The sequence below is a fragment of the Petaurus breviceps genome, unplaced genomic scaffold, assembly GCF_028583685.1.
Source record: "Petaurus breviceps papuanus isolate PSGF00001 unplaced genomic scaffold, PetGlider_PUasm1.0 446, whole genome shotgun sequence".
Lineage (NCBI taxonomy): Eukaryota > Metazoa > Chordata > Mammalia > Diprotodontia > Petauridae > Petaurus > Petaurus breviceps.
The window spans coordinates 1,661,980-1,687,845 of NW_027186338.1; the positions used below are offsets into that span (position 1 = coordinate 1,661,980).

The 25,866-nt window shown below is 39.7% G+C and overlaps 1 protein-coding gene across 1 annotated transcript in view; it reads left to right on the plus strand.

Annotated features, from left to right (window-relative positions):
- The window catches only part of EIF2AK3 (eukaryotic translation initiation factor 2 alpha kinase 3), an 80,025-nt gene that overhangs the window by 10,451 nt on the left and 43,708 nt on the right, over nucleotides 1–25,866 (plus strand). The window contains exon 2 of the mRNA XM_069101039.1: nucleotides 6,924–7,053. The gene's annotated coding sequence lies outside the window, so the exon portion shown is untranslated. The remainder of the gene's footprint in view (nucleotides 1–6,923; nucleotides 7,054–25,866) is intronic.

Below are 25,866 nucleotides of genomic sequence, written 5' to 3' on the forward strand. Positions count from 1 at the left end.
AGGCAAGATGAGTTGGAGATCCTCTCAGAGGGAAGGCGCCAGAAGGGAAGACCTTAGCTGAGATCTGAAGGAAGCTGGGGAAACGAGGATGTGGAGAGAGGCTGGAGGAAATTCTGGGTGGAAATGTCCGTGGATGGATGGAGTGTCCTGTCTGAGGAGCAGTAGGAAGGTCAGTGTCACTGGATTGCCAGTGTGTCGAGTAGACTAAGGTGTAAGAAGGTAGAAAGGAGCCAGGTTCTAAAGGGCTTTGAAAGCCAAACCGGGCTTCATGGTTGATCCTGGAGTAATAGGGAGTAACAAGAGTTTACTGAATGGTGAGGTCAGGGGGCAGAGTGACATGGCTGGACCTGTGCTTGAGAAAGGTCAGTTTCCTGTTTCTCTGAATCATTTCTTACTGTGCTTGGGTGAGCCTGCTTGTTTCTCACCAAGTATCCTCAGCAAGCATGGCCTCGATTTATGTGTAGATGATCCTCATCAGGATTTGGTAGAGATAGGAGAATAGGCGTGTAAGTCAGCGGTAGCTGTTTTCTTGCTTATCTTTTATAGAAAAAATATCATTAAGATCCGAGGTTTTTTTCCTACACCTTTGGTGTGTTCCCCTAGTTTAGATACCTTGCAAAGGTCCCTCAGTGCTTTCACTGGTCTTTTTTCTATTATTTAACCCAATTCTGCTGCTTCTTCCTGAGACAACTAAGTGGATACATAGAATGCTGGACTTGGAGTCAGGAAAACCTGAGTTCAAATCCAGCTTCAGACACACACTGAGTCTGTCAGTAAGTCACTTAATTTCTGTTTGCCTCAGTTCCTTCATTTGTACTATGGAGATAATAGTAATGGAATCATGAGGATCAAATGACATCACATTTGTAAAATGCCTTGCAAATCTTAAACCACTATGTTTACTTTGGCTATTATCATTTTCCATCCTTGTTTTCTAAATTTGCTGCTATTTTTTATTCCTCTCTAAGCACTCTAGGGTCTATGATTTTAGGGGTCCACATGTAAGATAAAGTTTGATGGAATAGTTTTTGCAAATATTTTCCACTTTCTTCTATGTAGTTTTCTTTCTCTTTTCATGCTTGAATGTGCTTGGGATGACTTTGCTTCCTTGGTTATCTTGATAACCATTTCATTGATTTGTCTTACCTTGTCACTGCTTCTCTCTGCTTTATGAAATGATGATGCTTATAACTGTTCATCGTTCTTTGTAAGATTTTAACAGATGGGCTTATTTTCCAAACTGGTGTTATCTTTGGCAGTCATATCTGTTTGGCAAGTAAGATGAATGTTTGCTAAGGGGCTTTCTGAGATTTTGTAATAGTTAATTTATGTGGGTTTAACTTCTGGATGAAATTATAGTCGGTGTCACTGTCATTTCTGTTGTCCATTTCCTATTTTAAAAATGTCAGTAGCTGGTTTAATTCAAGGTCAAATCTTCTTAAATACCATATCTTCTTCTCATTAGTATTATTTCTTATTTATTGTAAATTCTGATTTTAGCTCAGATAAATCAGTGGTAGGACTGGGTACAGAAAGCTGAGTTAGGGATAAGAACTTCGATTTGTGTTCACAGTAAATCTTTCCCTGTCTGGTAAAAAGTTTCATTCCTTGTGTTATTTTGAAGGTTGCTGTGCCCATCCTTTTTTTGTTTGTTTTTTGTATGTTATAGAGGCCTGAGGTTTCTATATATCCCACAGGGCTTTGACTGCTTTTGTTCTTTCTCTTGAATCATATTTATTTTCTTTTTATTATGTACTCCTTGAGGGCAAGGTCTGTGTCGCATGTATCCCTCTCATCTAGCATGGTGGTGGTGTTCAGGGAGCTCTAGCACCCGTGGTAGGAGGGCCTCGGAGCCTTTTTCAGAGTTGCTTATTCACCTTTGGTGTCCACCTGCCACCCAACTCTCACCTGTGGCTCCAAGAAGCTACAGTAAGCAATTTGATGTAGGTTGTATATGTGCAATCATGTAAAACATATTTCCATATTAGTCATTTTGTGAAAGAAGAAACAGTTTGCAAAAGGATACAACCATGAAAACAATAAAGTGACAATAGTAGAAGAGTTAGTGTTTGAACTCAGGTCTTCTGACTCCACATCCCAGTCTTTCCACTGCACCACACTGCCTTGCAATGATCTTCTCTGCTTATTATCTTTAACTAGGAATAGTCTCAGGCATCTAGACCTACTGCTTGTTTTAGCTCCAAATGGTGGCAGCTCAACATCAGTCACTTACACTTTGATTCTTCAATGGATTTGTGACCTCAGGCAGCATTACTTCCATTGATGAAAATTATGCTCCATCCATTCCTTCTCATCCTGCCGCATTCTTTCAGTGCTTGTTCACGTTGTCTTCCGTGATGGGCCCAGCATGCTGGAGGTCCTTTCATACTTTGTGGGTACCAGAGAACTACGTAAGCTATCTGGAACAGGGGAAATAATGCAGAATTTGGAGCCCAGTCTGACTTCTGCCCCTACCTTGTCTGACTTTGAGCAAGTCACTTAAGGCATGTGGGGCCTAATATTCTCATCTGTGAGATTTCAGAGGCTGGACTTAAGGATCTCTCAAGTTCCTTCCCACATAGTGACCTGTTATCATTTGTTCTTAATATATGACTTGACCTGCCTCCTTTCTGATCATATATTTTCTGAATGCCATCTCTTTGACCACTTGTGTACAACTGATTAGTGGAACAATGCTTCTGTCTCCTTTCACTTACCATCCCTCTCTCCCTTGACCTGAAGATCACTGATGGACTAGTTTCTTCAGAGGTTAGGGCATTTCAAGATTCATAGCCATGTGGCACTTCCAGATTAATTGTTTTATTTTTTGTTTGTTTTTTTCAAAAGAGTAGGGCGTTTCAAGCCTTGCACAATTTTCTGCACACAGTCCTTCCCACTCTTCTACCTTTTCAGTTTTGGAATCAGCTAATTTCTCACACCTGTCTCCGATATGTGGACTGGTGGATTGGTTTTTCCACTATGTGTCTAAATAATAGGCATTTTTCATACCCCTTAGTTAAATCCACTGTAGCCAACACTGCTGGTTGCCTGTATTACCTGTTTGCTCCATTTGGGCCTATGATGATATTCAAAATAGCTTTTTATTATAGAATCTGTTACCTGACCAGAGACCGTACCCGAGAAGAGCCGATAAAAATACTTTTCTTTCATTAATTTCATTCATCAGTTATGTTGAAAATAAAATAATTTTGTTTAACAAATATGTATAAGACATTCTGCTCTGTTAAGGAACTATGACAACATAGCCTCTGCCTTAATGTCATTTATAATCTGCTGGAGGGTTATTTCAAGTACCCAGAGGCCTGATATATGGTAGAGTTAATAAGTCAAAGGAAATAATCAGATGAAGTGCCAGAGAAGAATCTAAAGAAGACACTTCAGGCATCTGGTGCTTGTGGAATTTATTAGATTTGGTCAAAATTCACTGGCACAGGTTAAGCTTAACCCAAGTAGCCAATGCATGAAACTTTCCAGTAGTGTGTCTTATAGCTAATCCATCCCAGTTCTTCAGATCTGCCTCTCCTTAAAATGAAGGAGAATACTGGGCATCTTGTTTGGATGAAGCAGTTGGCTTATAGTCCGCCCCCCCCCCCAAAAAAAAAAAAAAAACAGGCTAGTATTTGGGTTCCAGTTGCTTGGTATTAACAAAGGCTGGGCTGCTGGCCAGGGCTGTGGGGTGATGGCTCCATGTCATGCTTATGTATTAAAATGGTCTGCTGGTGCTGAGATTTAATTTTTTGTAAAATAGGTATCTGGTTGTCCTAGTTAGCCTAGAATTAAGATAGAAGTTTAGAAAACATAGGGATAGAGATTGGAATTGTGATTTCATTGGTGTGAGACTCCAGATTGACTGGGAGCTCCCACATACAGAAACTCCCTCTACCAATGCAGTTCTTAATCTGTTTAGCAATTGATAGTTTTAGAGCAGGGGTGGGGAACCTTTGGTCTCAAGGCCACATGTGGTCTTCTGGGTTCTTAAATGCATCCCTTTGACTGAATCCAAACTTCACAGAACAAATCCCCTTAATAAAAGGATTTGTTCTGTAAAACTTGGACTCAGTCAGAAGGCTGCACCTGAGGACTTAGAAGGCTGCATGTGACCTCAAGGCCAAAATGTAGAGTTGCCTGCCCTCCAGAGCACTGAGAAGTTAAGCTGCCCCAGGCCACACAGCCAGTATATTGAATGTTTCAAAAAACATGCAATTCATTAGCTTGATTTTATTTTTATTTGCCCATCCTGCTCAGATTTATAAAACACAATTTTACTTCCTCATTTTATTAGTTGGAAAAATTAATCTGGTAACTTCATAGAAATAGGTTGTGGTTGAGAACTTGACTTAATTCCTCATGGGTTTTAAGTGATAATTGAGATGCCTTTTCTTTTTCTTTTCCAAATACAGAATTAACTTAAAAAAATGTAATAAATAGGTTTTATTTTTTGCAGTTAATTAGAATTACATTTGTCAGTTTGAAATAAGAGAATACAGAGCATCTGAGAAGCAGCTTTTAATCATTTTCTAAAGAGAAAGTAACACCACCAACTTTTTGAGGTTTTTGAAAAACCCTCAGAATGTGAAGCTGGCTAATAAAAACTGTTAGGCCAGTCAAAATTTTGCTCTGTGGATTTCTTCTCTTGCTTTTCATAAGGATAAGGAAGAAGCAGGGAATTTGGAAAGTCATTCCTCAATAAATTATAAGCAGAAAGTAGAAGATTGAGTTAAATGGAAGTTTCTAGCCAAAGAAAGGTTGGGATTTTTGGTCATAGTGATCCTGCTTTAGGAGCCTTGCTTACTCTTATTTATTCTACTTAAACCTATGGAAATCGTTTTTCTTTTTTTTAAGCAATTGGGGTCAAGTAACTTGCTCAAGGTTACACGGCCAGTTATTTTGTGTGGGTGCTAAGTATCTGAGGCTGGAACCTATCCCTGGGCCGGTGTTCTTACTCACTGCATCACCTGGCCACCCCAAACCTATGGAAATCTTAGTTAACTTAAGTAGTGAAAGATAAAAATAGACTTTTTTTGGGAGGGCATTTGGGGTTAAGTGACTTGTCCAAGGTCACATGGCTAGTGTGTGTGTGTATGTGTGTGTGTGTGTGTGTAAGTGTCTGAGGCCAGATTTGAACTCAAGTCTTCCTGACTCCAAGGCTGGTGTTCTAATCACTGTACCACCTAGCCACCCCAAAATAGAGTTCTTTTAAAAGACACCCAGTTATACCTAGGCATTAATGTTTCTTTAAAAGGTGACTTAAAATAAAATGACTTAACTAATTGGAAAATCATACTCTAATTTTTTATTCAACCACACCCAGAGCTGGTGTTCAGTGAAAGCTGGTAACAGAATTACTGTTCTTGACTTGTGATACTGACTCCAGAAACTTCATTAAAACCTGTACTTGTGCACACAAGGAGAGTTGAGATGTTTGTATGTGGCAGTGATAGTCTACCTTATCCCCTCTTGAGATTGGTAAACTTTTTGAGTGCCAGAATCTCGTCCCTTTTTCACTCTGAAAACCCTTTGAATAGTTGGAATAATGCCATGATTCCAGTAAATTACAGTTAAATGTTTCAGTTTGTCACATGTATTCTGCTCTAATAAGTGACATGCTGAGAAAATAATGGATCTTTAATGTACTGAGTGAAATAAAACTGAATTAATGATGCAAAACTACCCCTTTGATTGGTTTGGAGAGTTAATGGGGACTGAATTACCTTCCTGTTGCTGAAGTGGAAAGGGTCAGTTTCTAAAAGTTGGAAATTTAAAGATCTTTTAAAAAATCCAAATATAAATTTACTTGCTATATTCTTTAGGAAGGTATACTGAGAACGTGGAGGAATTTTTGTTGTTGTTACTTTTCTCTTGGGTTAATTCTAAAGACTTTTTTTATCTATTATTGGTGAAGTTTATATTTTTCAGAAATTAAATTAATAGATGTTTTGTAGGGAAATTGACCTCTTAAATAGAGAATTCGCTTCTCACCCACAAGAACCACTTTGAAGCTACATGTTGAATTTATTATGTACTTAAATAGAAAACTACATGATAGAGATCTGCAGTTTTAAATACAATTCTCTTTTCTGTTCTTTGTATATGGAAATGCCCATTTTATTTGGTGTTCAGTTTCAAAATAAAGAAATCTTTAAAAACAATCATAATCTATAAGATTTTTTAAAAGTTTAGATTTGTGGAATTTATTGAGATTATTTTAGAAAGGGATATGAGTAGAATATTTGCCAGATCATTTTTTGTATTAATGGTTGAATTAGCGATTATTGCAACAAATGAAAAGAAGACAAAGTTGTTGCAAAAAGTGAAATAAAAAAAGATTTACCTCTCTTTTTCATAAATACCTTACCTTAGTTCTAGGCCTTAAGTCCCTATCCTAATTTTAGGTCATAAACACCTGTCTTGATTCTAGCCCATAAATGTCTGTCTTGGTTCAAGCCCGTCAATATCTATCTTGATCTTAGACCATGAATACCTGTCCTGATTCTGGGCCTGTCTTGATTGTAGGCCCATCTTGATCCTAGGCCATCTTGATAATTCTGGGCCATAAGTACCTGTCTTAATGCTAGGCCTGCTAGAGTGACCTTATCAGTGTTCTTCCCTCTTCTCTCTCCAAAGAGTCTTGCCTCCTATCTCAAAATGGACTTGCTAGAATTGAGAGTGTTGTCATTTTTTTTTTAAAGCAATTGGGGTTAAGTAACTTGCTCAAGGTTACACAGCCAGTTATTTTGTGTGGGTGCCAAGTATCTGAGGCCAGAACCGATCCCGGGTCTCCTGACTCTGGGGCAGGTGCTCTTACTCACTGCGCCACCTGGCCTCCCCGAGTGTTGTCATTTAGTAAATGTTTTCTTGGTAGTTCTTTAAATTTTGACTGGTGACTGTTTTTAAAATTATAGATCATTGGTGATTATCAGTACATTGGATGGGCGAATCGCTGCATTGGATCCTGAAGATCATGGTAGAAAACAGTGGGACTTAGATGTAGGATCTGGCTCCCTGGTGTCATCCAGCCTCAGCAAACCAGAGGTGAGACTTTTGTTTTTCTACTAAATTTTGATCTAGTTTTGTTCTTTTTTGCAGTGTACATGCAGTTTATTAGCATTATCTCAGGGCTTCTAAGAACCACAGCTGTATTGGAATAACAAAATTTGAGTTTTATTGGTTGAAAATCCATGGTTTACAACCCTATTGACAATTCCCTATGTTTTTTCACAGGCCCCTCTTTATTCCTTACAATGTCATTTCTGAAGAATTTCTGTGTCTTTCAGAAGAGCAAATTAAGATTCAGAAGTACTAAGTTTTAGGCCCCTCCTCCTTCTTCTTGAAAGTCTTTTAACATCTCTGGGGCCACTTTTCTTTGCTTAAATCAGGCATTCTCCTGACCCATGTTATTGCACATATAGAAAGCCCTCCCTGAAGTAGTTAGTGAAGATGAGCAAGGAGTAGCTCTTATCCTTATGATTCCTTCTGTTGGTTCCTCTCCCCCTTGCGCCCAAAGTGGAGGCTTCTATTGGTCTTCTTATAAATATTTGTTAGGGTTAATTTTAGTTTTCCTATCTGTGATTTTACTCCCAAATTTTTAGAGTTTCTTGGCTGGTAAAAAGTAGAGTGAAGACCATTTGCAGATCCTCTGGGAATGGTACTTGTAATTTGGGGGAGGGGGAAGAGTGGGAGACAAGACCTTGGATGGACCTATGAATCCATCAGTATAGGAAGCTGTGTGTGTGTGTAAATTTCTTCAGCAATCCAGGTTGGCCACTCATCTGTAATTTATAGGCTTAGAGAATTGCTGGAGGTGGTGGTGGTAGAGGTGTATTGTGTGTGTGTGTGTGTGTGTGTGTGTGTGTGTGTAACATTGAGAGGTAAAGTGATTTGCCCATGGTCACACAGATAGTACATTTTTCACTCAGGATTTGAATCCATGTTTTCCTGACACAAATCCTGGCCAAGGATCATTCCCATTCATTGGAAAGCTGCCATCCTCATACAGCCCTATAGAACAGGATGTAGGACATGATTTTGCTTAGTTTCTCCAGGAAACCCAGTCAGATTTTCTCACCCCCAAGGGGGGGGGGGAGGGGGCACGGGAATGTTGTATAGAACCTGCTCTCAAATACCTTTCCTGTACTCTAACATGTAGCTCTGAGGGGGGATGAGAAGCCAGGCCAGATTTCCTGGAGACCAAGCTTATGTTGGGTATGCTTTTTCTATGTGAACTGCAAGCTGTCATGCATTTTGATTGTAAAGTGCATTAAGATTTTCAGATGCTATGTGCAAAATAATTACAACTAAATCTGATTTTATTTGGATTTCCTGGGGTTGTGTTTGGTTTTCTTTTAAGCGAGACTTAAGAGATGATCAGCAAACATAGGACTTTGCCCCTGCTAGAAGACTGTAAGCTGCTGTCCACCTGAGGTAATGTTGTAGAGTGATGCAAAGCATGTTTGTGTTTGCAAACCAAGAATGTGCCTAGAAAAGGAAGCTGAGCTGTTTGTTTGCATGAACTTAAAGTGGACCCCACATGCCCCATGTCACCAACATACTCATGTACGTGTGTATTTAAATAGGAGAAACTGCATGTTTAGTGCCTCACTTTCAAATGCACGTCTATTAACTATTTTTACTACAATAAAATAGCATTTTCCCCGTCTTCCTTTGTCTCGCCTTCTCTGGTTTGTCTAAGCTGTTTTGGACCCACCATTCTACTTGGGGATTTTATGCATGTAGGAAAGGTTCCCATATACGGGTTTATGTAGCAAGAGGCCCCCTCACTATAATGGACTATTTTGAACTCTTGTTTAGATGGAAAATGGCCCTGAGGCAATATTTTAGGTAATGTAGATTTTCATTTTCTGTCCTTAAAGAAGTGAAAATGAAAAATCTGAAAATAGCAGGTTGCCTGTCATAACATGGTAGGCTCCCTGTCTTTATTGCCCCCACCCATACCTCAAAGGAATTTGGGTTCCCACCCATGACCTTGAGATGGCTGCCTACCTGTCCTGTTCTTCATAGTTGTAGAAGATTGTCAGAAGCGAACTTTGTGCAGAGGCTCAGGAAAGGAACTCTGATTAGGAAAACTGAGATATGTATTGGGAGATAGAAGAGGTTCTTGGCCAGGTACTATCTGGACAAAATGGACGATCTAGGATCTGTGCTTGTTGGGTTCAGTACAACTAAGGTTAGATCTATGAGAACTTGTAAAGGTTTAATAATAATAATAATAGCTAGCATTTGTATTATACTTCAAGGTTTGCAAAGCACTTTACAATGAATTTGTAGTCCATCTAGGAGTTATATTTAATGAGAGCTTCCTTTCTTTGTATAGAGATCCAATGATCTGGGTGTACTTTGTTCCTGGCCCATATCCTTACCCTGTTATCCAGGAAGTTTTTATCTTCTTTCAAGTTTCACTTCATCCCTGTTGTATAAAGGCTTTTCTCTGTGACACCATTGACCACTCTAAGATACAGCAGTTTCAATTTTTACCCCCCATTTGCTACCCAGAGGGCAGTTTACAGATATTTCTAGACCAGTACCTCAAAAAAGTGATCTTATTATCTCTAACTTTTACTGAAGCAAATTCTCTTTTTCACTAACTGTGAAAATTCCCTTTTAGTTTCTGAGATCCCTGGAAACCTCTACCTCATTTTCCACCTGGAGGGGCCACAGAGAAAAGCAAAAAGCAGCTTTTACTTATCCATTACCACTTAACTCTTGACATTTAACACTTTTAATTAACATCTATAAAGATTGGTATGATCATAAATATATTGTTTGAATACGTAGAATGGAGGTGTGTGGTGAGGGTAGCTTTTCAACATTTTTCCTTATTTACTTTGCACGTATGATAAGACTGGTCTGGCCAGCTAGAACTTTGAAAGTTCAGAGGGAATTTTCTTTCCTGCATTGGACTGCAAGGAGTCACCTCCTAACCCAATTCGTCAACCTAAGTAAAATCATCATTGAATATTAGGCAGTGTGAAAGAACACTAGACCTGGAATCAGGAGAACCCGAGTTTCTGCCTTGGCTTGGAGTATTACCAGACTTACGACAATGGGCTGGTCACTTAGTCTCTCTAAGATTAAGTGTCTTTAAATGGTGGTAGTGATAATTGCACAATTTCAGGGCCTTGTTGTGAGGGAAGTATTTTGTGAAACCTTAACATCTCTCTAAATCTGACTCATGAGTCCTGCCAATCCATTGCCATTCCTACTGATTTCTAGGATTTATGGACTTCTAGTGGCAGGCAGTCATTTGTGGCATATTGAGGCCATCTCCCTATTATTCAGGCATTCAAGGACCTCCCTGGATTTCCAATCTTGTTGCCTAATAATCCCACTCCATGTGCACTTTGCTTCAGCCAAACTCAAATTCTTGTCCCTTATGCTTGTCCATTGCTTTCCAACTGCAAATTTTTTTCTCACTCTGTTCCCTATACCTGAAATATCCTTTCTCTCCTTCCTTCTCTAATTTCTCATTAAAATCCTATCCATTCTTTAGGGCCCAATTTGGATGCATTGGAAATACTTGTTTCCTTAGATCTTTTATGTCACCCTATTTCCACCCTTCTTGTGCCTTTTATCCTATTCCTCATTATGCTTATTTTATTGTTATTTCATGTTTACTTATCTTGTAGACATATTTGTCCATAAATATTTGCTGAATTGAAATATTGACATATATTGTGTACTTTTTGTCAAATTGTGGACTCCTAAGGCAAATGATGGAGACTTAATGACTTTTTAACAACCTGCCCCAGGGCCTTTGTACAGTAACTTAACAAAGGGCAGTTGGATGAGGAGACTAAAGAACATTGAGAGAGGCAGAAGCTTTTTTTAGGAGGTACTAAGTGTGGTTAGAATCATGGGTGTGCTTTTTGATCAAAGATTGAGAGGGTTTAAAAAGTAATAAGTAGTAAAACTGTTTTGAAAATTTTAGTAGAGAAAAACCTGGAAAGATTTACATGAACTGATGCTGAGTGAAGTGAACAGAACCAGGAGAACATTATACACAGTGACAGCAACATTGTGCGGTGGCCAGCGTTGATAGACTTAGCTCTTCTCAGCAATGCAAGGATCCAAGACGATTCCAAAAGACTCATGATGGAAAATGCCATCCACATCCAGAAAAAGAACTTTGGAGTCTGAATGCAGATGGAAGCATTCTGTTTTCACTTTTTTTTTCTTTCTTGTGGTTGTTCCCTTTTGTTTTGATTCTTTCACAACATGACTAATATAGAAATATGTTTAGTATCATTGCACATGTTTAGCCTGCATGCTGGGAGGGAGAAAAAAATTTGGAACAAAAAAATTGTATAAAATTGAATGTTGAAAACTATATATGTAATTGGAAAAAAATACTAATAAGTGGGAAAAACAAAACAAAACAATACTCTCACAACCTTCCAAAAACAAATTTTTTTTTTAGTAGTGATGGTTTCCTCTAAAATGTTTTGATTAGGAAACTGTTTTTTTGACAGTAGGTCGATCAAATACCTGAACAAGTTACATTGAGAAGTGCCCTCTTTCAGTTCTGGTGCAGAAATGTTTTAGATGCAGTGGTGTGTATACATACCAGATACCCTGGTGTAGTCATTCCCAGCTGGCCCAGGCTGATGGCAAACTTTTCAGCTCTCAAAGACTACTGCAGCCACAAAGTGGAGAGAAAAAAAGTGTGCTGATTATTTTGCTGTAAACACTGTTTGATTGTTAATGAAATTTTTTTTCTCTGAGAATAAGAGAGCTTGATAGTTCTATTATATAAAGAATGTACTATTATTGAATATATATTCTATTATATATAGAATATTCTGTTACAGAACATATATCACATTCTATTGCATAATGTTTGGAGTTGAATTGTATGCTGTAAGAAGATAATATTATCAGGCAAAACAGTTTCAATTTTCCTAACTTTTCCTCCTGCCCCAGATATATTTATCATTATTCAGTTGGTTTTTTTTTATGTCTGACACCTTTGTGATCTCATTTGGGGTTTTCTTGGCAAAGATAGTGGAGTGGTTTTCCATTTCCTTCTCCAGCTCCAAGGAAACTGAAGCAAACAGGATTAAATGATTTGCCCAGGGTCACATAGCTAATAAATGTCCAAGACTAGATTTGAACTCAGGAAGATGTCTTTCTGACTTCAGGCCCTGCACTCTAGCCACTGTGCCTCCTAGCCACACAAAGATAGTTTAATTCAGATGAAATATAATGTAGATGATCTAACATACTTCTTTTGTGGTAATAATTGTGGTGACTGATATTTATGTAGCATTTAAGTTTTGCTGAATGTTTTTCATATATTATTTAATTTGATCTGCACATCAATCCTGTGAAGTAGTTGCTGCTCTTATTTTACATATTAGGAAACTGAGGCTCAGAGAGGTTAAGGGACTTTCCCAGAATCATAACACTAGTGATGCCAGAGGTGAGATTCAAACCTTGTGTCCTTGTAACTCTAAGCCAAGGCCATCATCCTTTCTAGTAGCCTGGTCTTTTATGGTGTGGTTCTAGAGGCAGTGGGTTATTTCAGGAATTGGCTATGGTGTAAAAAAGAAAGACATCAATAAAACTTTTTAAAGGAATAAGTACAGTGAAATCGATACTTATGCCATGTATATCTGATGAGGTAGTAAAACTAAATTTATAAACATTTTGAAAATTCTGGAAAAAAGACCACCTGATGTATAATTTCATTTTCTCTCTTGTGCTAATTAATATGCAATTTCAACCTTGACAAAGTCTTCATAGACTGTCCTGAAAATTCACCATATAAAATATTAGTTCTTGTTTTGATCCCCCCCATACAATATTTGTATCCTATTGCTCCAAAACAAAGGGTTTCTTAAGTTGTACAAGCATTAAAATAACATCGTAAATCCTTGTAGTGGTCAGAGTATATGTACAAACAGTCCTCAAAAGAAGAATTGCAAAGTATTCACAACCACATGAAACAATGCTCCAAATCACTAACAATAAGAGAAATTAAGTCAAAACAACCCTACAAATTGTCAAAGATGACAAAATGGCATTAATTAATATTGGGGGGATTGTAGAATGACAGGCACACTAATTCATTGTTGGTGGAGCTGTAAAATGGCATAACCATTTTGGAAAACAATTTGGAATCATGCAGGTAAAGTAACTAAACTGTCCATACTCTTTGAACCAGACGCTTCATTACTGGGCTTATCAATAAGATAATCCTCAGAGATATTTGTAGCAGTCCTTTTTGTGATAGTAAAGAATTGGAAAGGATATGCCAATCAGAGGAATGGCTAAACAAATTGTGGTTGATGGATGTAATGGAATATCATTGTGCTGTCAGAAATGATGGGTGTGATGAATCCAGAGAAGTATAGGAAAATCTCTATGAACTGGTGCAGGTGAAATCAGCAGCACCAAGAAAACAATATACACAATGACTGTAACAATGTAATGGAAGGAACAACCATGCACAGATTGCGAAGTGAATGTAACAAAATGATGTAGCAGATCAAACATGACTCAATGAAGAGATATGAGAGAACTCCCCCAGCCCACCCCTCCACAGGGGTCACAGGTTCTCAGATTTTTCAGTGTATCAATCAATTGTGCTGATTTTTTTTTTCTTTGAAAAATACTTTGTTATATGGGATGGCTGTGTGTGTGTGTGGGGGGGTGTAATGGAAATGCAAATTTAAAGATCTTCCCTGCCCCTAGGCTAAAGTGCACCTGGAGCCTGGGGTGGGAGGCTTGTTTTTCAGTTGATACTTTTTGATTGGCCAGTGGGTCCAAAAGGTTGTTACATTCTCTGAGCTAGGAGAAGGCTATATAAGCCCTGATGTGTAGCTTTGTTTTTGTGGGGCTCACTTTGAGAAGTGTTCTGTGATTTGATATGGATTCTGGGAAGCTGTTGTCTGGGGCCGCCTCCCCCCCCCCCTTTGAAAAACCCAGATGTTGAAAGCCAGATGTTGATTTGGTATAGATGTAATGCTTGGACAGTTTGGAAAGCTGTCTACTTGATCTGTTTCTGTCTTGATAATTCTGTCTGTGTATTCTGAAGTTCGGGGTACTGACCTTTTCCCCCTGAATTAGGTAAATGATACATGTTTGACTGATTAAAGTAAGCTTGTTAACCCATTTTGAGTTGCTTTCCTTTATCAAAGCAGATTCAAGAACCTGTGGTGGCAGCAAACCCTGAGGACTCTTGGGGTGCTTGCTGCTATGGGGGGGGGAGGGGTTAGGGATGGATGCCAGAGATAACTATGATGTTATAAAAAAACAAAAGACATCAAGAAAAAGTTATTACAAAAGAGAAAATCACAAATACAAATACTGCATCTGTTCACCTTTGGCACCCATGTTGAAGTAGAGCCCCATCAATTGTCCCCTGACTGAAAACTTGTCACATATTTGTCCTTATGTTAAAATACAGAGGGGTTTTTTTCTAATTGTCTGTTTACAAAAGAAACAAGCCCACCCCCTTGGATTGTGATTCCATAGTGGTGTTTGTTTGGGGGTTTTTATTTAATTCAGCAGTGTTTAAATCCAGTGAGGTATGAGTTTGTTGGAGTATGGACTGCTGAGGGCATAAACAATGCGATTCTGGGGCTCCTCCTTCTCCTGTTGGCTTTCAGACAGCCTTTTAAAAGACCTTCCTTATATGCTTTAGTGGTTATTAATTGATGAATTGATTGATATTGATCTAACCTGTGAGCTCATCAGTGTAGGGAGCTCCCACGGAGGCCCTTCCTCTGCTAATGCAGATTAGAGCCTTTTCTGTATCTTTGAGTCTGAGAGTTTCCTGGGATGCCAAGAGGGGGAGATAACCTGCACAGGGTCACATGGCTAGACTGAGTCAGAGATGGGATATTAACTCAGGTCCTTCTGACCTGGAGGCCAGCTCTCTAACCACAAGGCCAAGCTGCCCAGCTAATAATCAGAGCTCATGAATACTCTAGAAAGGATTTAATATTAGAAGCCTGCATTTTCTTTCCATAAACCATGGGTTTTTAGGAAATTTGTGAGGTTATTTTGACTCCTGCCTTAATCACTTCATAACTAAATTTACTTTTCCCCTGGAGAAATGAATAATTTATAAATCAATAGCTCTTATGTTAGAAAAATTGACTCGGTTATCTGCTGATGCTTCAGAAATGATCATGCTTTCTTTTCAAACACAGTAAATTATTTGTTAAAATCTTGGGAAAATGTGTGATTCAGTGGTAAAAAGTACTGGCTCTGGAGTCAGAGGAGCTGAGTTCAAATCTTGCCTCTCATGCTACTGCCTGGCTGTCAGGGTGGACAAGTTTCTTAACCTCCCTCACACTCATTTGTATAAAATGAGGTTGGATTGGATTGCTTCTGAAGTTTCTTTTGGCTTTATGTCTGTTGTCTTTTGAAGTGATAGATTGTGCCCAGGATGAGAACACTTTAGGCTCAAGAGTTTGCAAATTGGGCAATATTGAAGCAGCTGGTGGCACAGAGGGTCTACAGAGCACTAGACTTGGAGTCAGGAAGACCTGAGTTCAGATCTAGCCCCAGACACTTCCTAGCTGTGTGACCCTGGCCAAGTCACTTCAGCTCTGGCTTCCTCATTTTCCTCAACTGTAAAATGGGCATAATTATAGTATCTACCTCTGAGGATTATTGTGAGTGTCAAATGAGATAATATTTGTAAAGTGCTTAGCACAGTACCTGACTCATAGGAGGAGCTGTATAAATGTTAGCCGTTAGCTTAGTTTCCTGTACTTGTAAATTGAAATTCAATAAGTTCCAAAAAAAAATTTTTGTGACATTCTACAAATATAGACTATTTTTTTAATTGCTCTGTTAATTTTATTTTTTAAAGCCATTGGGGCTAAGTAACTTGCTCAAGGTTACACGGCCAGTTATTTCTGGGTGTGGTGCTAAGTATCAGAGCCCGGATTCGATCCCGGGGGGCCGCTGCTCTTACTCACTGAGCCACCTGGCTGCCCCTAAGCAATTGGGGTTAAGTAACTTGCTCAAGGTTACGCGACCAGGGTGGGTGCTAAATGTCTGAGCCTGGATTCAATCCCAGGTCATCCCAACTCTGGGGCCAGTGCTCTTACTCACTGTGCTACCTGGCCGCCCCCGCTCTGTTAATTTGATATGTTAAATAGTTGACTTTAAAAATTAAACTGAATTCTATTGGTTGTGTTTATCTGAATCAGAAGAAATTAAGTTTACCAATCTGTACTTGGCTGTCACCATTAAAACTGTAATTTCTCTGGCTTGAAAAATGACTGTCAATCATATAGTGGGGCTACATTTGGATAATTATGTAAGTAATTGCCTTTTTACTAATTATTGAAATGAAACCCTGCTTTGATTTAATTTTGTTTTTATTAGCTCCCTGGAAAAAGTTTTGGCTTATAACTGAATAGGATGCTGAGAAATGAACTAATTCATTTCAAGTGTGCACACTGCCAAATGAGAAATGGGTTTGCCTGGCCTTCGAGGAAAGGACTTCGATGCATAATTTGTTAGTCACTGAATCTGCTGCTTATCAGCCTCAGGGAAGGTGGAGATAATTGTTTAAAATGCATAATGTTCACATCCATGAAGATGCAGGCTTATGGGCTAATTAATGAGTCACCCTTGCTCCTGGTCTTTTAATAAAGCAAATTTTCTGGTTTGGGGGTTGAGCATAGAACAGAGGAGTATTGTGTTTGAATCTGGCTCCACCGCTTGTCTGCCTAGGACAGTGACTGCTGATTTCTTTGGAGTTAGGACCTGATGGGGAGGAAGGGTGATTTTTAAAAATGACTTATACCCTTCCTAAGAGATTGCTGCCTATAAAAAAGGGGTTTCTGGCTGATGGGAGACACAACGTGGCCTACTGGAAAGAGCCAGTCTCAGAATTAGGAAGTGCAAGGCTCACTATCAGCCCTAGAGACACTGGCGCTGGAACCCTGAGGGAGTCATCTCTTGGCTCTCTGGACACCTAGAAGACTCTTAGGGTGCAGAACAATTACCAGTTAACCTAGGGAGAGGAAGTTTCCTTATTGGGAGATCCCTGTGCCAAAGCAATCACACAAGGGCCATATAAAAGAGGATCCGGAATAACTACCTGCCTCTGTGTGCTTTTCTCTGATGGCCCCTCTGACTGGGTGGCCATGTTTCTCATCAGAGAGCATCACCAGGGTCTTGTGCTCTACTTCACGTACACTTTCCTGGCAGCACTGTCTCTCTTAGATGCTGTGAGGCTGTGTAGGTCAGGCCTTTCATTTTTACTGACAATACATCTGAAGCCCTAGAAAGTAAAATGACTTGCCCAAATCATACAGGTGGTAAAAGACAAATCTGGGGGGGGGGGGGGGGAGTCAAGATGGTGGAGTAGAAGCAGGACTTCTGAGCAGCTACAGCGTCCACCTTCCCTAATCAAGTAAAAAGGGGACTCTGAACAAACTTTGGAGCTGCAGAACCCACAAAATGACACAGAAGCGAACCTCCTGATGAGGACAGCCCGGCAGGAATCAGCCAGCGCATTGCTCTGGGAGCTGAGTCTAGGCCTGTGTGAGTGGGGGTTTTTAGCCCCAGGGCAGGTCTGACCAGCCCCTGGCCAGAGGGACTCCATATCATCAGCAGCTGTGGCCATTTCCACAATTATCAATACATAGATGTGAAGGACAAAGTGAGAGGTCAGTGCAGTCTGGACTTTGGGACCCAGTAAGTGGGAGTGCATCGGCTTTTGCCCCGGGGCGAGAAGCCACTGAGACACCTGGCACAGCCAGCCAGCTCCACGTGGCAGCTTCAGCTCCTGGCCTGCAGAGTGTAGGGGGACCAAGATACCAGTCTGAGGGGTGATCACTGTTGCTTTAACCTGCTTGGATCTGGATTGCAGTCTAGGGTGGAGGTCCGGGGTGTGTCCAGCTTGCCAGAGCATGTGGAGGCCTCAGAGAGGGCACCCATCTAATACCTCCAGCAGCTGAGAAAATCCCAGTGTTTGGGACGAAAGCTCCCCTATCTGGTGGCAGAGTCCTGCTGTGGCAAAAAGCCCAGTGACAGAGGGGGTACATGACCAGGCAAAGGAAACAAAGCAGACAGAAGATTCCAACATTAGACTCCTATTTTGGGGACAAAAAGGATCAAGGATGAAACAGGAGGAAGACAGTGAAGTCAGAACTCCTGCACCAAAAGCTTCAAAGGAAAATATGAGCTGGTTACAGGCCATAGAGGACTGTAAGAAGCAGATAAGAGAAATGGAGGAAAAATTGGATAGAGAAATGAAAACGATGCAAGAAAATTATGAAATGAGAGTCAACAGCCTGACTGAGCAAAATCACACTATTAAAAAATAGACTAACTCAATTGGCAAAAGAGGCTCAAAATGGCAATGAGGAGAAGAATGCCTTCAAAAGCTGAATTTGCCAGATGGAAAAAGAATCTCAAAAGCTCAATGAAGAGAATCATTGCTTCAGAATTAGATTGGAACAAATGGAAGCTAATGACTTTATGAAAAATCAAGATGCTGTTAAACAGATCCAAACAAATGAAAGAATAGAAGGAAATGTGAAATGTCTCATGGGAAAAACCACTGACCTGGAAAATAGATCCAGGAGAGATAACTTAAAAATTATTGGACTACTTGAAAGCCATGATCAAAAAAAAAAAGAGCCTAGAAATTATCCTCCAAGAAATTCTCAAGGAAAACTGCCCTGATGTTTTAGAACCAGAGGGCAAAATAGAGGTTGAAAGAATCCACCGATCACCTCCTGAAAAAGATCCCAAAAAGAAAACTCCTAGGAATGTTACAGCCAGGTTCTGGAATTCCCAGATTAAGGAGAGAATATTACAAGCAGCCAGGAAGAAACAATTTGAATATTGTGGAAACACAATCAGGATAACCCAGGATCTGGCAGCTTCTACACTGAGGGATCCAAGGGTTTGGAATATGATATTCTGGAGGTCAGAGGAGCTGGGATTAAAACCAAGAATCACCTACCCAGCAAAACTGAGTATCATGTTTCATGGGAAAATATGGTCATTCAGTAGAATAGAGGACTTTCAAGCATTCTTGATGAAAAAACCAGAGTTGAATAGAAAATTTGACATTCAGATACAAGAAGCAAGAGAAGCATGAGAAGGTAAACAGGGAAAAGAAATCATAAGGAACTTATCAAAGTTGAACTATTAACATTCCTACATGTGTAATAGTAATGGAATTTAAAGATCCCCCTGTATTGGCTTGGTTTTTGGATTGATTGTGTTAAAACCCAGAGCTTGTGAATCCCACTTGTGATCCCACTTGTGGGATGGACTTCTTGATGTGAAAAGAGAGTGCTGAACTGGGAGGAGCTGGTGATGTAAATTTAGAGAGACACAAGCAAAGAGAGAGGCAGAAGAACTTTTTGAAAGCAGCATCTTGGAGGCAGAGAGAGACAGAGAGGATTGCTGAGGGCCAGTTTGAATTGCCCAGGGCTTTTGAGAGTTGCCAAGGACTGAGGAGACATGGCTGTTATGCTGGTACTTTTTCTGTCTGTTTTGATGTTGTTTTGCCAGATTTGTCCACTGGTGAAGGACAGTGCTGTTGTTGCAGAGGTTCTGGAACCTGGCTGTTGGTTCAGAGCTCCTGAGACTGTTCTGCAGAAAGAGAGTGAATTGGGCCCACTGGTGAAGGCCAATGCTGTTGTTGCAGAGGTCCTGGAACCTTGCTGTTGGTTCGTTCTTGTTGTATGTTTACAGAAATCCTGGAAGAGGGTTTTGCTAATGTTTTTAGGGGTCCTAGGACTGTTCTGCAGACAGAGAATGAATTAATGAAGACACTGGCAATGTATCTTGTGGCCTTGCTAAGCTTTGTCTCCCCAGGAACAAAGATTGCTGAGAACTTGCCTGGGGTCTAGATGAAGAAAAGACCTCTCTTTGTGCATTAAATGCTGTGCTTAAGCTTGTTGTAACTCTGGGGTAGATTCAATTGTGATCCAAGGGTGGGGAACTTTTGACTTTTTTGTGCTCTGTGATTGACCAAATGAATGTACTTTACTTATGATTGGAAACTAATCTCCCTTTGAGAAGAGGGGCTTTGTGGTTGACTAAATGAATGTACAGCCTAGGGGTGGAATAGTACTTAGAAGAGGGTCTTTGGGATTGATTAAATGAATTATAATGTCCAGGGGTGGAGTAGTACTTGGAGATTATTGAATTATACTTGGTGAATGCTGTATTTTAAATGATGCTATATTTTGATTTTCTCTGTTCTTAATTTTTCACTGAATAAAATGGAGAGCACCTATGCTGGTATTTTGAACTTTGGGAAGTTGCCTTTGCTTGGCATTACAACATGGAAAAACAATAATTGTAACCAATGAAACTTTTCTCAGTATGAAAATAGTTGAAGGGAATAGAAACATATATATATTATATATATATACACATATATAAAATCTATATATGAGGGTATATGGGCATATGAATACATATGTGAATGTGTGTATATATGTTTACAGGTATACATAGATAGAAGGCACAGGACCAATTTAACAGGAAGGGATGATACTTAAAAGTTGAAATTAAGAGGTGAGAGAGGAATATAATGAGAGAAGATGGGGAAAGACATAATGGGGTAAACTATCTCATAGAAGAGGCAAGGGAAAATGGTTACAATGGAGGGGAAGAATAGGAAGGCAAAAGGGAATGGGTCAACCTTATTCTCATTGAATTTGGCTTGGGGAGGGAATGAAATACACACTAAATAAGGTATCTCACCCTACAGGACAGTAGGGGGAAAGGGGATGAGGAGTGGGGATGATAGAAGAGAGGGCAGGCTGGGGAGGAGGGAAGTTGGAAGCACCCACTTTTGAAAAGGGACAGGACCAAAGTAGAGAATAGAACAAGTGGGAGGTGACATAGGAGGTAGGGAAATATAGTCAGTCTTTTACAATATATCTACTATGTTATTATTTTGCATTAGCTACACATGTACACCTGTACTGAGTTGCTTATCTTCCCAGTAAGGGTGAGTGACAAGGGAGGAAGGGAATGAATCTGGAATTCAAAGTTTTAAAATCAAATGTTTATATATATATACACACACACACACACACATATATATACTTATTATTAATACTATAGTACATGTAATTGGGAAATAAGATATACAGGTACTGGGGCATAGAGATCCACTTGCCCTACTGGAAAAGTCGAAAGGGGTATGGGAGATAATATGGGAGAGAGCAGATTGGAGGAGGGGATATCCTGTGGGACTGCTATTTTGGGGCGGTGGGTAGGGGAAAAATGTGGAGAAAATTTGTAACTCAAAATCTGGCGGAAATGAATGATGTAAACCAGAAGTTAATAAAGCATTTGAAAAATGAAAAAAAGAAAAAAGAAAAAAAAGACAAATCTGGGATTTGAACTTAGAGCCTCTGACTTCAAATCCTAACCTCTTTCTACCATATCAGTGATTCTTAATTTCCATGGATAGAGTTCATGGGGTCTCTTTACTTGGATTGAAAAAAAATTACATGGGGCAGCTAGGTGGTACAGTGAAGAGAGCACTGGTCTTGGAGTCAGGAGGACCTGAGTTCAAATCCGGCCTCAGACACTTAACACAAAAGCTAGCCGTGTGACTTTGGGCAAGTCACTTAACCCCAACTGCCCTCCAAAAAGCAAAAAGAATAATACATTTCTTTTTTTCAATAATTTCTAAATGTTTAGCCTCTTTCAGTTCTGAATGTCACCCTCAAATCTGATTCTGAGAAGGGGTTCAAGGCTTCACCAGACTACCAAAGGGGGTCCTTGACACACGAAAGGCGAAGAAGCCCTGCCCCATACCATCTGCTCTTGTTCTCCCACTCTCATACAACTCCATATATTGGATAATCTCAGGGTTTGTAAAAAGCCATTCTCCCTACCACAGAGGTTGGTGGGGAGTGGTACTCTTGAGGCATGAGTAGGCTAGCTGAATAGGGAATGGGAAGGTGGACTTGAAATTTTGTCTTCAGTAAATAGAAATTGACTGTGAATGTTGTTGTTGGAGATGTAGACATAAACCACTGTGTTTGACATTATTTTTGAGGTTCTTTTTGGTTATATTAAAAATGATTGCCTATTAAAAGAGTTTCCCCCTCCCAAGTGTTATTTGTTTTTTAATTCAAGATGAACCAACAAGCATTTGTTAAGTGCCTACTGTGTGTGGCACTTTGCCACGTGCTGGGGCTATTATTGTATACAGGGAAGAAAGATAGTTATCTAGAATTTAGGAAGTGGGAAGTGGCAGGATAGATTTGAGAATCAGTAACATAGATAAGAGAGTCAGAGGAAGAAAGTGGAGGTGCCCATTATAGATACCTTATGGGGGAGTTTAGCTACAAAGGACAGAAGGGATATGGTTGGCAGGATTGAAAGGATCAAGTGAGGGATTTTTTAGGATAGGGAAGACATGGGCATGTTTGTAGGCAGTAGGAAATAAGGACCAAGAGAGTTGGAAGACAAGAGACAGAGTGGGGATGACAGGAAAGGCAATCTGTTGGAGGAGATGGGATGGAGTAGGATCACTTGAACAGGTAGTAGGTTTAACCTTGGTAGGGAGTAAGGCCGCTTCATCATGTGACAGTGGGTGAAGGAGGAGGGTGTGGCTGAAGGTACCTGAGTGGTAGGAGATGAGGAAGAGGAGAGAAGAGGGAACTCATGGACAGGGGTCTCATTTCTTCCTATAAAATGAGTCAAGATTCTCAGCTGATAGAGTGGACTAGGTGGAGGGGAGCCATGGGAGGTTTAAGAGGGATGAGGTTTGGAAGAGTATTTAGGGTGGGAGAGTGAGTTGATTAGGAAGTGTATAGTAGGATTGCCCACCAGCAGTGAGGGCCCAGTTGAGGTTGGATTCCATAAATTTGTAATGGACTCAGAACAGGTGAGTGATTTTTTTCCCCCACCTTTCTTCAGTAGCTTGTGTGTAGGAGTGAAGACAGAGAATGATAGAAGTGATCCAAGTCAGGCATGACTGGATATTACTGATGATATAATAAGGGGGCTAGAGATTCAAGAGAGAAGGACGGTGTGGAGTTGAACTGGTTCACCAAGGGGTCAAGATGGAGAGAAGAGAAGAGAGAGGGGCCAGTGCAGAGTACATGGCCTGGGAGAGAACTGAGTGGGCACAAAGGACTGGAGGTCACTGTGTCTGAGCACTGGGTTTGTAGATTATTGCTGGTAGGGTTCTTTTAAGAGCCAAAAGGCAGGTGGTATTGGACAATGCCCATTTTCATACTGAATGTGAGGCAAGTCGGGGGAAAATCCATGTTTTCATTCAGGTAAAGTAAGTTTGTTTTTATATTTAATAGTGTTCCTCTGTCTTCTGATACAGTAACTGGTACCTACTTTCTTTGTGTCTTCCCTTTCTGTCCCTCGCTCCATCTGCATGTTCATTTGGAACAGACTCCAGCAAGAGCTCCGCTTTGCTGAAGCCAGAGTGAAGATGGTGAATTTCCCTAGTAACATGTTCTATTTGTCTTCAGTATGCCTTTTGATTTGCTTAGAAATAGAGGATGAAATACTTCACTTAGCTGCTTGGTGACTGTACAGATAGAGATTTTTCTGATTGGATGTTTGCGTCTGTGTTTCTGACCAATGTGGCAAATTTTAATTTTTATAAAAAAGAAAAAAAAGTAGTGAAAATGCATTCTTCTTTTTTTGGACAAAAAAACAAAGAAACCAGACATTAACATTTTAAAATATGGCTAATTGGCAAAGCAAATCACTCAACAATCAGGGGACTTATTGCTGAGCAGTGAATTGGAACAAAAAGCTGCTTACCATGGGGCAGATCAGTGGAATGTATAAAATGCATCTCTGTAACCTACATTTTCTCTGCCCAGAGATTTCAGCTGTCTCTCTGGATGACTCATTCCTTGGCTTAGGAGGTGAGGTAATGCTTCTGTGAGGGGCTGATGTCATCTCCCTACCTGAAGTGCATACTGATGCTGCTTCCTGTAGCTTTCCAGGAAAAGCACCATCTGGGTTCACAGCTGGAGTTGGAAAGAAAACTCATCCTTTACATTATATAAGTGGTGGCAAATGTTAGCAGACATGTGTCTGCCTAATCATAAGCACCTAATAAAAGAATGACAGGTCAAAAGAGGGATTTTAAAATCCAGAAGTCAATAACTGCATAACCTTATACAGGATGAATCAGAAATGCATTGTCTTTCTTTGGACATATTCTGAGTTTTCTGTACTGATAAATAGCTGCCACTTCTCTAAAAGGACAATTTTGAGGAATTCTTAAAATGTTTTCATTTATCTGTGAGATCAATATTTTCAGAACCTTTTGTATTTTACCTTTCTCTTTGGCTTGAGGCTGTTTAGGTCTATTCCTGACAGCCCTGTAGGATAGAGGATAAGTGAAACGTCTCTTTAATTTTAGAAGAATGTGGTCAGATCAAAGGGAAGCTTAGCATTGTGGCTTGACTGAAGGAATTGTTACTTTTACCTTGTCTTTCTCCCTGGTAGTCTCATCTCACTGAATCCACTCCTGGTCTTACCCAGGAACCAAAGTAGTCTGTAAATATATTCTACTTATTTAGGGGAAGAACTTGGAAGTTTTAGGAGAACTGAGCAAAAATGGATTTATTCCCCAGTTTCTCTAGCCTTTATCTCTTCCATTCTTATTTGATAATACTAATTTTTCTTCTTTCATGTTAAAGAATTATATATAAGACTATGAGGGTAATTTAAATACCTGTCATTAAATTCTTGTGAAAAATTATATTCAGCATTTTAAGGTTAAAAATATAGAGACATGGATATAAAAATAAGAGATTACATATAAGTTAGAAAACATTAAATTATTTGCTTTGTGAGTTTGGGAAAGCCATGTTATCCCTTTCAATCTTTCTTAGCTGTAAAAATAGGGATTATAATTCCTTCCCTTTCTACCTTACAAGGCCATTGGGAATTCCAGTGAAATAATGGATGGAAAAATTCTTTATAAACTGTAAAGCACTATAAACATGTAAATTATTGTTTGATGACAGTATGTGTATCGTAACATGAGAGCAATATAGGAAATTCTAGTTGATAAAAATCATACATTACAGTAGTTTGTGCATCCAGTAGCCTGTGGGCTGATCTCATTAAGTGTCCAAACATGAAGCTGGATACTCTCCAAAATATCTCTAGGAGAGGAAATATGTAAAAACTCTTCATATGTTTTACCTGTGGTCTTTAAGAAGAAAATGCACATAAAAGAATGAAGAATAAAGTAATGACACAAGCTTTAGAGGAGTGGAGTAGCTTTTGAATATTATTAAAAAGCAATGGAGAGGAAACAGGGACAGTTGAAGATCTTAAAGTCATCAGAACATACAGAAGTACTGTACTTAATGGTGTTTCCTGGGTTCAGCTGCTTATAGCTGTGTGTGTGTGTGTGTGTGTAAGCACACAAATAATAAGAACAACAAAAACAGCATTGAGAAGGTTTCCAAAGCTCTTCCCAACAATCCTAGGAGACAGGTGACTTGCCCAGGTCACGTAGCTGAAGTGTCTAAGGCAAGCTTCCAATTCAGGTCTGGCTGTCTCTGTACTGCTCCACCTGTCCATACTTAGAGGCTGACTTGTAGTCTTAGATGAGTTATATTGACTGTAAGTGCTATAGGACTACAGAGCAGGGAGAGATTGCTTCAGGAAAGGTTTTCATAGAAAAGGTGACATTTGAGCTAAGCTTTAAGGGGTGGGTAGGATTTTGACAGTTAAAGTAGTGTGGAGGGTGAGAGGGAGATATTCTAGGCAGAGAGTATGGTCTGAGGAAAGGCATGAAAGTATAAGATATGTTTAGGGAATTAAGAAGAGTTCAGTTTGGTTGGAGTATAGGGTGAATGTAAGGGAAAAGTGGGAGGT